The following is a 12,274-nucleotide window of genomic DNA, read 5'->3' as shown; positions in this document are numbered from 1 at the left end:
ATGAAGACAATCTATATAGTTCAAAATAACTTGGCAAAAATACATATGGAAAGTAATTCTTATTTGATATTTTTTTTTAACTTTTATCTTTGTAGTTATCGGATATTTTTAAATATGATGCCCAGTTGAAAATGCTCAATTTACTATAATATGCTGTAAGATTACTTATTTCTATATGTTTAGATCAAATTCCGGACTTCACCCAGCTTTTATTTTTCAAAAAAAAGTAATTTGTAAAATTTGAAGTGTTATATATAATTGCTAATCAAAACCCCCATAACCCTAAATGTTTACTCAACTTCGTAACTTCTAAACTAGGTAATTAAGATGTCATGTGATATCTGTTTTTTTATTCTCTTATAGCTTAACGTAATTTAATGCCAATATTTTACCCTTTCACCTTGTTTGGATGAGCTTTAGAATTAAGATCTTATAAATAGGCAGCAAGTAATATCAGAAAAGAATACACGAAGCAAAAATAAATTTTACTATAGTGGTTTAATTTCAACATTTTTTTTTTGGGCGATGAAATTCGCATACTAAGTGAACTATAACCGTAGTTACCATACCGGAATTTCGTGACGAATAGAAATAAGCGCTTAGATAAAAATTTTAGGTATGCTTGAAAAAATGCTAGAATCTCCACCATTATAAAATTATTACGCATAAACATATATTAATTCTGTAGTGCAGGGGCAAAATCTTAAAAAAGAAAACAGTAATAATTCAAAGCACGATATAGGAGCGTCTTTAGAATCTTGAAAGTATAAATAGTATATAGTTAAAATAGTGTATATGATATATCTTTTACATACGTACTTTTTTTTCGACTGATATCTATACCTACACCCTAATGGAACATAAAAAATGGCTGATCACTAAATGAATGATTTCAAAAAAGCTTTTGTCATGATTATAAATTTAAAAATTATGAAACGGCAAGGTATAACATTAGATGCTTCGAGAACACAAATTTAATAAAGAAACCGAGGATATACAGACACTCGGTCGAAGAAATAATACAAATATAATGTAAAACTAAAAGGAATAACAAATCAATACAGGAAATAAACATCCAAGACTTTCTTTTTATATTTATAAACAACAAAAATCCGTAAACACAAGAACTATAATACATAAATTCTCTTTGATAAATAATATAAACACGGTTGCAGACGGAAAATCAAGTAAAGTTGTTTTCACCGATTTCTAAAGTACTAATATACAATTAAAGAATATATATTTCTGAATGTAATATTTAAAAGGGGGTCTAGGGGATAGAATAGTACAAAAAGTATCTGAAATCACTAAAATAAAAATTGAATCTTCACATGTATTCCAACCCCAAACCAACAAGAATTCATTTGCTAATAGGTTTCTGTAATTAAATATCATATATTTCTGGTAAAAAATATATTGATTCAATTATTAATAGTATTTACTCATATAATAGTAATCAGGTTGTTATACAAGGTGAAATATACAATAAACATTTTATTAATTAACCTATTAAAGAGCAATTTAAATGTAATCACACTAAAAATGTTTTTTAAAGCTGTTTTATTATATTTAAAAGGGCAATTATGTTGATTAAATAAATATTCTTAATTAGAAATTATTATTTAGGTTTTTCTTGCAATCCTAAAAATATTCTTAATCGAAATATTTATTTTATGCATTATATTTTGATAGATTTATATATGTTTGTTTTATGAAGAAAAACACATTTTAAACTAGAAGCCGTTGCTTACATATATCGCACAATGAACTCTAAAAATTTTAAATAAATCCACATGCGCTAATTTTTCTATTATAATGACAAAAATAGCACAAATATTATAATATGATAGATAAAATACATGAATAAATATCATTTGAATATTTTTACTTTATACAACATTTTACCTAAATATTATTACGAATCGAAGACGAGAACGTTCCCATATTTGACATATTAAGTCATTCTAGAACCAAATTTTATCTATTTATTCTCTTTGCACTTTAGAGGTCGATATAAATCAGATAAAAACACAAAAAACAAATTTAGAATAATGTTACTATATCATGCTCAAAATCATAAAAGTATATATTTTTGTCATAAATTCTTTATTTCTATTAAAAGAAATCCTTTAAGTGTGTTTTAATGGTTATCATGTATTTTTTTGTAATTTAAAATACTCTGTAGAATTGACATGTTTATGATTCTCAAATTGCGATTTAGTCTGCTTGAGATTCTATTTCTAGATAGAAAATTTCTTAAGCATGATTATATCGGCGGAAATATTTTACAACGGGTTTTTCTTTTATTTCTAATCTTCAAGAAGCTCAAATTTTACACAATTTATATCAAAAAAAGCTTCCAAACTAATCATTGAATAATTTTTGAGCTTTACATATATTTTTAATCTTCTAGTTTTTTCTTTTGAAGAAGGGCTTGTCAATTGATATTTATTTTTCATTTGATTGGTTGTATTTTACTGTGAAAACTCGTTAATATAACATTATGTAAATTAAAGTATTTCTTTTTAGCAATATTTATATCTTAAATATGATGTTAATTATTATAAAAACACTATCAATAACTATATTAATTGTGATTTATACGCGAATTCGATCATGTGATTATTATATAACACCTGTTTGCCTGCTCTTCCCTCTATATAAGACAAGGGGTAATCATACTTTATATTGAATGTGTTCTACAATTACATAAGTGCGGTTTTGGTTTTTTCGTATGCATATAAGTAGAAAATCATCTGAATATAGTTCCAAAATATTTTGCATTATGTCAAAAAAAATACAAAATTACGGTATTTGTGATCATAGGATTACAAAAATCTTGGTTCAAATATGTCGAAGCTCATTCCAAAATACAAACATTATAAACATTATATTTTTTTAATTGATGTTACATATTAAAATATTATGTCATAGCTATTAAAATAAGACTTTTTTTGCAAAAGGCAAAGTAGGTAACAGCCTATAACGCCTTACTTTTGTAATATCAAATATTTTATAGTTTATATATAAATTTTGCCTTGAAAAGTATATTTGATTACGATATATAAAAGGATACTGCAGCAAAATTGTTTTTTATGTATAAAGATTAAAAGGGTAAAATTAATTCTAGATAAAAATATTGAAAAAAACTCTGATAAATACGTGTATTCGTTCTTTATAAAAGCAAAGGTTTTTGTATTTAGAACAGATACATGTTTCAGATAAAAAAATCTAAAATCCCAACACTTTAGAGTTTTTAAATCGGTAAGTCACATATCGAGTAAATTTAAAATAAACCTTAGACATTATAACGTAATAATATGTACGAATTTTATGGTGACAAACATTCTTAACTTTTAAGTATTTTGATAAATCACAAGAGGCACAGTTCTAGAAGTAATAGAACATGTGATATCAGTGATAAAACATACATAAAATTTTAATGATGAACCAGTGATTTATAAATGGATGAAAGAAAAAATTGATCTGATAATAAGAAATCGCAATAATTAGTAATTACAACCTGACTTTTATTTAAAAGGAGAATCTAAGATAAAATAATCAGTTATCTATAATAATATAGAAAAAATTTACAAATTAAAAATTAAAAAAATAACACAGGTATAAACATGGGAATGTGTGGTCACAAATACTATTTATCATATATTGATGAGTGGAAATATCATTCAATGTGTAGTATACTCACAAAAATTAATATCGAACAAATTATTGAAGAGATAACCCTAGAAAGTACAGACTCATATATTAAGGTTGTAAAGATGAGAGACCAAAGGAAATTATAGCCATATATGCATATAAAGCAAACATAAATTTTTTTTTAACAATATCAGGGAGTTGAAAACTAATTTTACCCAAAATTTATATATACATTCATACATGAACTGAAAATCGTCAAGTTATTGTTCAACAAATTTTAGAATCAACGCATATTAGTTTTCGTAAATTGAAGTTCTGGCGAAAATTTTTTTTATTAAAAATCACATTTTTCAAGTCTATAATTATATTCATATAAATAACATCTTTATATAATATTTTTAAATTTTAATGTTTTTTATGCACAAACTTGGTAAAATAAAAATATAAGATCTCACTCGTTTAAAATAACGATAAAAATAGTATTATTTAAAGGGAATGTGAACGCTATGAACCAAAAAAATCCCAATATGTAGAAAAAAATTACAGTATAACATATATAATAGCAAAAATAATTTACATTTCCGTATGTAAAAAATAAAATTCTAAGATAAATAATTATAACTTACCAATCGCTGAATGCAAACAAGATTTTTTTTATGTACAGTCTAATTGTAAATACCATAATCTAAAGTAAATCAGTGCCGAAAGGGCATATAGTATATATAAATGGCTTCTTGTATTATTATTGAATTTCATGGATATCTATTTCTATTGTAATCATAAAAAACGATTGAAGTTTAAATTTATGGAATTTTTCACATTTATAAATTACCAAACAGGTAATAAACTCCGCCCAGATCAAAGGATACAGCGACAACGGATAGATCCAGTCACAGTATAGAAAATCTTTTGGATTTAAACTTTATTATGCGCTGAAAAAGATTTACTTAGATTACTGAACGTAAGTAAAGGAGATTAAATATATTATTGGTATAGTTTAAATGTTTTGTGAAGGGATGATCCGATTTACGCTATCAAATTAAATCCCATATATTATTTTGATATTATATATCATATCACTTGGTTCGAATAAAATTTTCATATGATAATGATGATGTAAAAATTTAAAACATAAAATTAACTTATATTTATACTTATGGCAGAATAGACTTACAAAAATTCATGATAGGGAGGATAATTTATAGATCGAAGTCGTAAAGTCTATGCTAGTTTTGTGTAACATAATTAATAATATGTCTGAAAGATTTAAAATAGTAATAAAATCTTGGAATTTTATTTCCTTATTTTTATTTATAAAAGTGGTAAATAAAAATTAAATTTATACAAATGTAAATTTCTAATAATTCATGGGCCCAAGAAATATAAGTTTTAATAAGCCTAAAGATAAAATTTCACTAAATTATTTAAATATACAAAATAGGTAATAAAAATCAAAAGCATATATGCAATATATAATAGGCTGCTGATTGATTGAATAAGCTCTATCCCATTTTGTATATAAATATTTCCCTCACATAAAATAGAAACCTTTATTTTCTGCTTCTTTAATAAAATTTTATCATTGATTTGAATTTAATTTTTATTTATTTGAGCAAACTGCAAATATATAAAAACTTCAAATAGTTTTATATAAATGCAAAGTAGAATTCTTATGGTTTTTTTCTCTGTCTGAAGCTTCACATTTTTTAGCATGTGCCAAAATATATTTTTAAAAGCAAAAGAATCCATTTTTTTGCGTTTGAAAATTTCTATCTTTTAATTTTAAATCACTTTTAACGATCTTTTTTTAGTTCATGCACATTAAAATATAATAATATTTATTTTATATAAGATTTTATTAACTAATATCTATAATTTTTATTTAAAAACGTTTTAATTTGTAAAAAAATTTATATATTAGTTAATAAAATCTTATATAAAATATTGTTATATTTAAGATTCACTGATTTAAGTTTCATGTTTCTTAATTCATTTAATTTTTTTTTATACAACGCTAATTTCACAAATTAACAAGTCTTATAAGGATAATCACTTTTTACTATGAATTTGTGAAATTTTAAATGTTTTTAAATCTGCTAAAATAAAATTATTTATTTAAAATCCATTTTTTTAACAACACAATAAGTGCTTTAAATATGTTTTTGATTTTTTTATAGCGTCATTAAATCTCTTATGGATATACTTTAATTACAGCTTATATTTTTATACCTTTCAAACCTAAATCTTTTTTAATTATTCTTTCATTCCATAAAGATTATAAATTTATTTTTTTTCTTTTGAAACTTCGATCATTCGATTTAATTTTAGTTTTGCTGTCATTTTTATTATGAATATCCATTTTTACAAAATTATCCAAAAATAGTTGCCTTATGACAGTATCATTGAAAATTTTTACTTCCCTACCTGTTCCGATGCTAGAAAAAAGATTTTCACAAAATAATTTCTTTACAGCCGTAATTTCGGGGTATTTATATGCGGATTCAAAATTAAAATATTTACTAACGCGACATACCTCCCTTAAATAACATATACCAAAACAGTCTTCTCGAAATGTTATTTTCCATCTAGTTCTTTTTTCATCGTAATTTCTTTTTATAGAAAAGAGTGAGGATATTTTATATAATTCAAAATTTGTACTTGGGTTAAATTCATCGGAAACATCATATTTAATTTCAATAAAAATCGATTTTAGAAATGAATGTTTGCCAACACAAAAATGAAGAAGCTTTAGTATGGAATTTTCTAGCTTAAAGGATTTCAAATCAAAACATGCAATCGGAACCCCAACATTGTTGTTAGTCTCGACAATCTCTTTTGTTAAAGTAGCAGTCAGTCTATATATTTTTTTTATTTCTGTAGTAGCTAAAAATCCAAAGTTTATATATTTGTATGATCCTTTGTGCAAAGGATTTTGCCTAAAAATGTTGTTTTTTACTATAGCATGGTTTTTTTTATCGATTAATATAGCCACAAATTTATAAGAGTCTTTCAGCATATCCTTTTTGAGTTTTTCCTTCATATCACTGATGTCCTGCGGTTTAAAATATGAATTTTTTAATAAAATATTAACTTCTTCGCCTTTCTCTGAAGTTGATTCTTGAGAATGCGATTCTATCTTTTTAATAATATTAGCAAGTAGCTCGTGATTAAATTCCTCTAAAATCGATTCGACCTTTTTATACAAAACATTATCTTCTAGATTGATATCTATTTTCTCTAGCTTTTCAATATTTGATTCAATTATCTCTTTCTGGTACCTTAGGAAAAAATGACATTTATTAATTATCATATTTTTCAATTTTTGCAATGCATAATTATTTATTGTCCTTCTTTCTTCGTTATATTTCGAAAATATCTGATTCATCTCCAAATACAAGAAATCACGTTCAAAATTAGTCAACTCATGATCCTTTAAGATTATAAAATCGTTAAATATGGCTTTTTTATAATTATCAGAGCATTCATTCTTTTCAATAAAAATTTGATCTAAAAAATTATCAATATTATCTATCTCGTTCCCATTATACTTCTCTATATCCCCATATTCCTCATCATTTAATTTCATATTTTTATCATCTGATGGATATTGCATTTCATCACCAAATTCTTTAAATGATTTTTTAGATGATCCCAAAAAGTCTAAATATTTATTATAATTTTTCTTCAACGCATCATTTATGTTATTTACTGTAGAATCTTCATATGAAACAGCCAATCCAGTTATTTCATGAAGATATAAACAGCCCAAAGCACTTTTAAGATCCGAATATCCGCCTTCTCGCAAGGTTTCGGTAGAAACACTCAATATTAGGCACAAATTGTCTTCATTTTTTCTCATTATTTCTTGCCTCTCTGTTTCATATAAATCTCGTAATAATTTGATCATATGACGCTGATGTTCGGTATAATACGCTCCAATAATATTTTTTTTGTGTGAGCAATCTATTAATATTAAATTCAGCGTAAAAAGCACAAAAATATTCATTCTAAACTAAAATTTGGCATATTAAATTTAAATCTGATGATTTACCATAAATTGTCTTTTAAGAAAATTTAAATTTACTGTATTTGCTTTTCATAGAAATTTTACATATATCAAATTTGGTAATTAAAATCTATTATTGCAATATTCATCACTAGAAAGCTGTGAATTTATTGACGAATATATAAGATTTTATTGTGGAAAGCAGTCTTTAAAGATTAAAAAAGGAATATATTCACCATAAAAACTTTGCTCGTTATAGTAATTTTCAATATTCCCAATTCGTTATGTGTAATCGAAAAGATTATTCGTTTTACCATTATTATGATCATCTATATATAAAAATCTGGAAAAAAAATAAACTTTGCAAAAAAAATCATAAAAAGACACGAAAAAACGCAAATTAGAATAGAATATATTTATAAATAATATACCCCGGTTAATTTTTCTTATGCGTCTTAAGCTGTTATTTTCGATGTAATCTCTAAATATATTCATATATTATTGTAAAATAAGACTTCAGTTGATTTATAATATTATTTGGTCGCAATAACCGCCTTTCTTTCATAAAGATGGATTCACTGATATTTAAAATTTTCAATTATTTCAAATAAACTTTTAACATATTTTTATGATTGCTGAAAATAAGAAAAAAAAACTTAACCTTCGAAATAATTGAGATATAATAAAATGATATGCAGATAAAGTTTAGTATTTCATAAATAAGAATTTGCCAAATTCTAATTTCTCGATATACTCTAAGTTTAATAATAAAAAAGCAAATAGTACTTTTTATTTATGGGCTATATTTATAGTCGTAATTTTAGTTTTTTTTCTCAGGCACAGCTTGCTTGATACTCTGTACACACAGTGTATTTATACTTTCGGCATAAAAAAGCAAATATATATAATTAGTTTTAAAATATAAGAAATTTTATAAAATTTTAAGATAAATGTTTAGCCTTTCGAATTATGTGCTTTATAAATTTTAAGTAAGAATGATTACATCATGATTTAATATACAAATGGATTAAATAACATGTTTTCGCATAAGACTATCTTCATAGAAATAAAGGAGAAGAAATTTGAATATTTTATATTAAAAAACGTGGAGTATACAAGAAGCACAAATAAAATAACAATAGAAATGAACTAATGATAGATGCATTTTTATTTACTTTAAAAGATCTAGAAGTTTTTTTTAGGGTAGAATAAAATAAAATTCATCTTTTAAATGATTGTATATCTAAAGTTGAACTGTCATTAATATACAAATGCAAGACAAAACTTATACCATATGTTATAACATGGGACGGTGTGGTGACACGATTATATAGAAGGAGCCTGAAGGAACTAGATGTAACGAACCAGGTTGAGGCATATATTCAAATCTTGGTATTGAGAAAAACCCTTGAATTAATAAGTCTCGAAAGAAGGAATGATATTGAAGAAGACTTTGGAGGGGAGAAGATAGCCGAAAGTATAAATACGCTGTGCGTATAGAGAATCAAGCAAGCTGTGCTTGAGAACAAAAACTAAAATTACGACTATAAATATGGCCCATAAATAAAAAATAAGTATCTAAATTTGAAATGTAATTGTTATTGATTTTTTTAAAAAATTATAGTTTTGTAAATCTCGTGAATTAAAAGTAATTTAAAATTCCGATATTTATTCACGATTATTTGAAAAAATTAAAGATTTTTCTCAAAATAATTAATTATCAAATTACGAACATTCACCATTTTTAATATGCCAAATTTATTATAAACAGAACTCAACCAGCGAAAAATATTTAATTTTGCCAAAAAAACAGAGATCAAGCGAAAACCACGTAAACTAATTAAATTGTCTTCATTTTACAGGCTAAAAATCTGTCATAATTTTATGCAATATTGCTAACGATGCTTCTTTAACTATAAAATCAAATTTTAAAGCTTCTATTGATCAACATTCATGTGGTCGGTCAGATAAAATATGCAACTTTTGTAGTTCATTAAAAGTTTAAGCTTAAAGAGGAACAAATAAAAGTTTAAAAGTTGTTGTCATGGAGGTAAAGTTTTACACAATAAAAATAATAATAATAATTTTTCTAGATACATAAAAGAAATATTTTGAAACTTAAACATAAAGTCGCAAAAATTTATAAGAAAATATAAAAAAATTTAACAGTGCTTTGTCTTTCGATTCATAAGAGGAGATTTTATACAAAATATCAAAGATTGTGATTTAAAAAAATAATTTGAATTCGTTTCTATGATGTTACACGAAGTAAAATACAATGTTTTATTTATTTATGGGTTAATTTTCTTTTTATCGATTATGTCTATTTTGGCGTGTTCAGCGTGTTGGTAATATTGCACAACTCTTTGATGCATCTTTTGATACCTTCCTATGATCTTTCTTCATCAACTGCTCTTCTTCTCTCAAATATGATGAGTTCAAGTGTCTTATGGAGTGTCAGAGCCTGCATGTATGCTTCTACTTCGTCTAGTATTTTTAACTCCTTGGCATATTTTTAATGATATTTTGCAACCACTCCATCCCAAGTCATACATATCGTATTATTCTTGTTTTACATTTATAAATTAAACCAAGAATATTCGCAAAGATGTCAATCTTCTTATATTTTTCATTCTAAACTTAAGTTTACTTTTCAAGGCTAGTTATACCTATTTCAATCAACTAAATAACATTTTCTTTTTTATCGTATAGAAAAATATCAGGTCTATTTTATTTGATTAAAATATCCGTTATATTCAGGTATCAACTTTTATTTCTGCATTTTCGTTTTCGTAGATCTCTTTTACTGAGTGAGTTCTGATCTTTTTGGTTTTCTTGAAGTTGTATCGTCTTGATAGGAGGAAATGAAGACATCTTACGATTTCATTATGTCTTCGCGTGTAATCACGCCCTAACATTTTCTTGCATCTTGTTGCAAGGTGATCAATTGTTTTCATAGCTTCATTACAGTGTGGGCATTTTATCCTCTCACCAAAAAACACATTTCTGTCTTGAATAAAACAGAATTTTCCTTCTTCACTTGGTTTAATGTTGCCATCTTTTATCCATCTTGATGATTCAACAATATCAACCATATCATTATTCTTAGCATTAAAAAGTTTTTGGAGCAATGTTTTTTCTTTTATTTTACACAATAGACTTTCTTGCTGCTTTTTCTCCAGTATTTCGGAGTCGGTGATATTAGCATGATATTTATTTTTAAGATATTCTATAATTAGTGAGAGATGTGTCTTGTTATCTTTTATACTTTAAGAATCGCGGCCCTCCTAGGTGAGCAGTTTTTACTGTTTTCAAGCAGATTTTTTAGCTGGTAGATCATTTTCTCAGCTTTAAATTCGATATTACATAGCCCACGTCCTAGTTCATTTCTTTTTATATATAATCTTTGTTTATTACTAGGCTGGAGGTTAATATAAAATTCGTTTAAAATATCTCTTATCTTATCATCAAGTTTTATGTAACTTCTATTTCTAATTTTAATACACCTATATGGTAATTCATGAGTGACGTTGCATGTTCATAAATGGCTTTAAATAAATTCCCAGCATTAAGTTTAGTCTTACATAAATTTATTATTCGATTTAATATTTGTTCTGCAATTATATCTATAGTTTCTTGCTTTCGCTCTGATTTGCTATTCTCAATTACCCCAAGATATTTGTAGGCTGCCGGGCCTTCTATAAATGTTGCTACATCTGCACATATTTAATGGTTAGTGGTGTATTTATTTTTGTTTATTTCAAGGCCTACTGAATTAAAGAAGGTTAATGTTTCGTCCGTCATGAGTTTAAGTGTTTCTGGAGTTTTTGATATTAATTTGAGGTCATCTATGAAGAGTAGGTGATTTTTTGCATATGATTTTTCATGTTCAGTACACTTACCCCTGGAAAGCGTTCATTTAATTTTCTGCTTAAGGGATCAATACATAGAACGAATAAAAAAGGTGACGACTGTCTCCCTGTAGTATTCCTTATTTTATTCTTTTATTCATCATTTCTTCTCCATTTTACCTTGACGATATACTCCATTTACTTGTAATCTTCGTTATAGAAGATGTTATCCATGCTGGTAGATTCAAATTTTCAATACATGCATGTAGGTAGTTATGTTCTATTGAGTCAAACGCCTTTTTTGCATCTATCCACGTTGTATATAAATTATTTCCATGCTCTTTATTTATCGCAATATTAATAAGAGCTTGTTCTTTTGCTCCTTTAACGCGCCTTATTGTTCCTAACTGATTTTCTGCGATTAATTCTCTTGTCCTCACTTCATACCGGATGATTTTTGAAACCGCTTTTGTCGTTAATTTATATAAATTAGACATACATGTTATTAGTCTAAGTTCATTTCCTATCTTGACATCTTCTTATGGTTTAAGATATGTAGTACCTGAATAAAACCATTCTTCCTGGTTTTTATTTTCCAAACATTCATCCGATATATGAATTATGGAGGTTAGTCATCTTTTTGTTGAAAAAAATTAAAGATTCCATCTGGTTAAGTAGCTTTCTAGTGCAGTTGATATTTTACCATGTTAAGAAATTCAACCTCTGTTTTTGAGCTTATTTTTTCCTGTTTTTGGACAGG

This window comes from Rhyacophila brunnea, unplaced genomic scaffold (assembly GCF_057557595.1).
Source record: "Rhyacophila brunnea isolate RB1 unplaced genomic scaffold, BYU_Rbru_1.0 scaffold_115, whole genome shotgun sequence".
Classification (NCBI taxonomy): domain Eukaryota; kingdom Metazoa; phylum Arthropoda; class Insecta; order Trichoptera; family Rhyacophilidae; genus Rhyacophila; species Rhyacophila brunnea.
Note: the sequence above shows the minus strand (reverse complement) of the source record.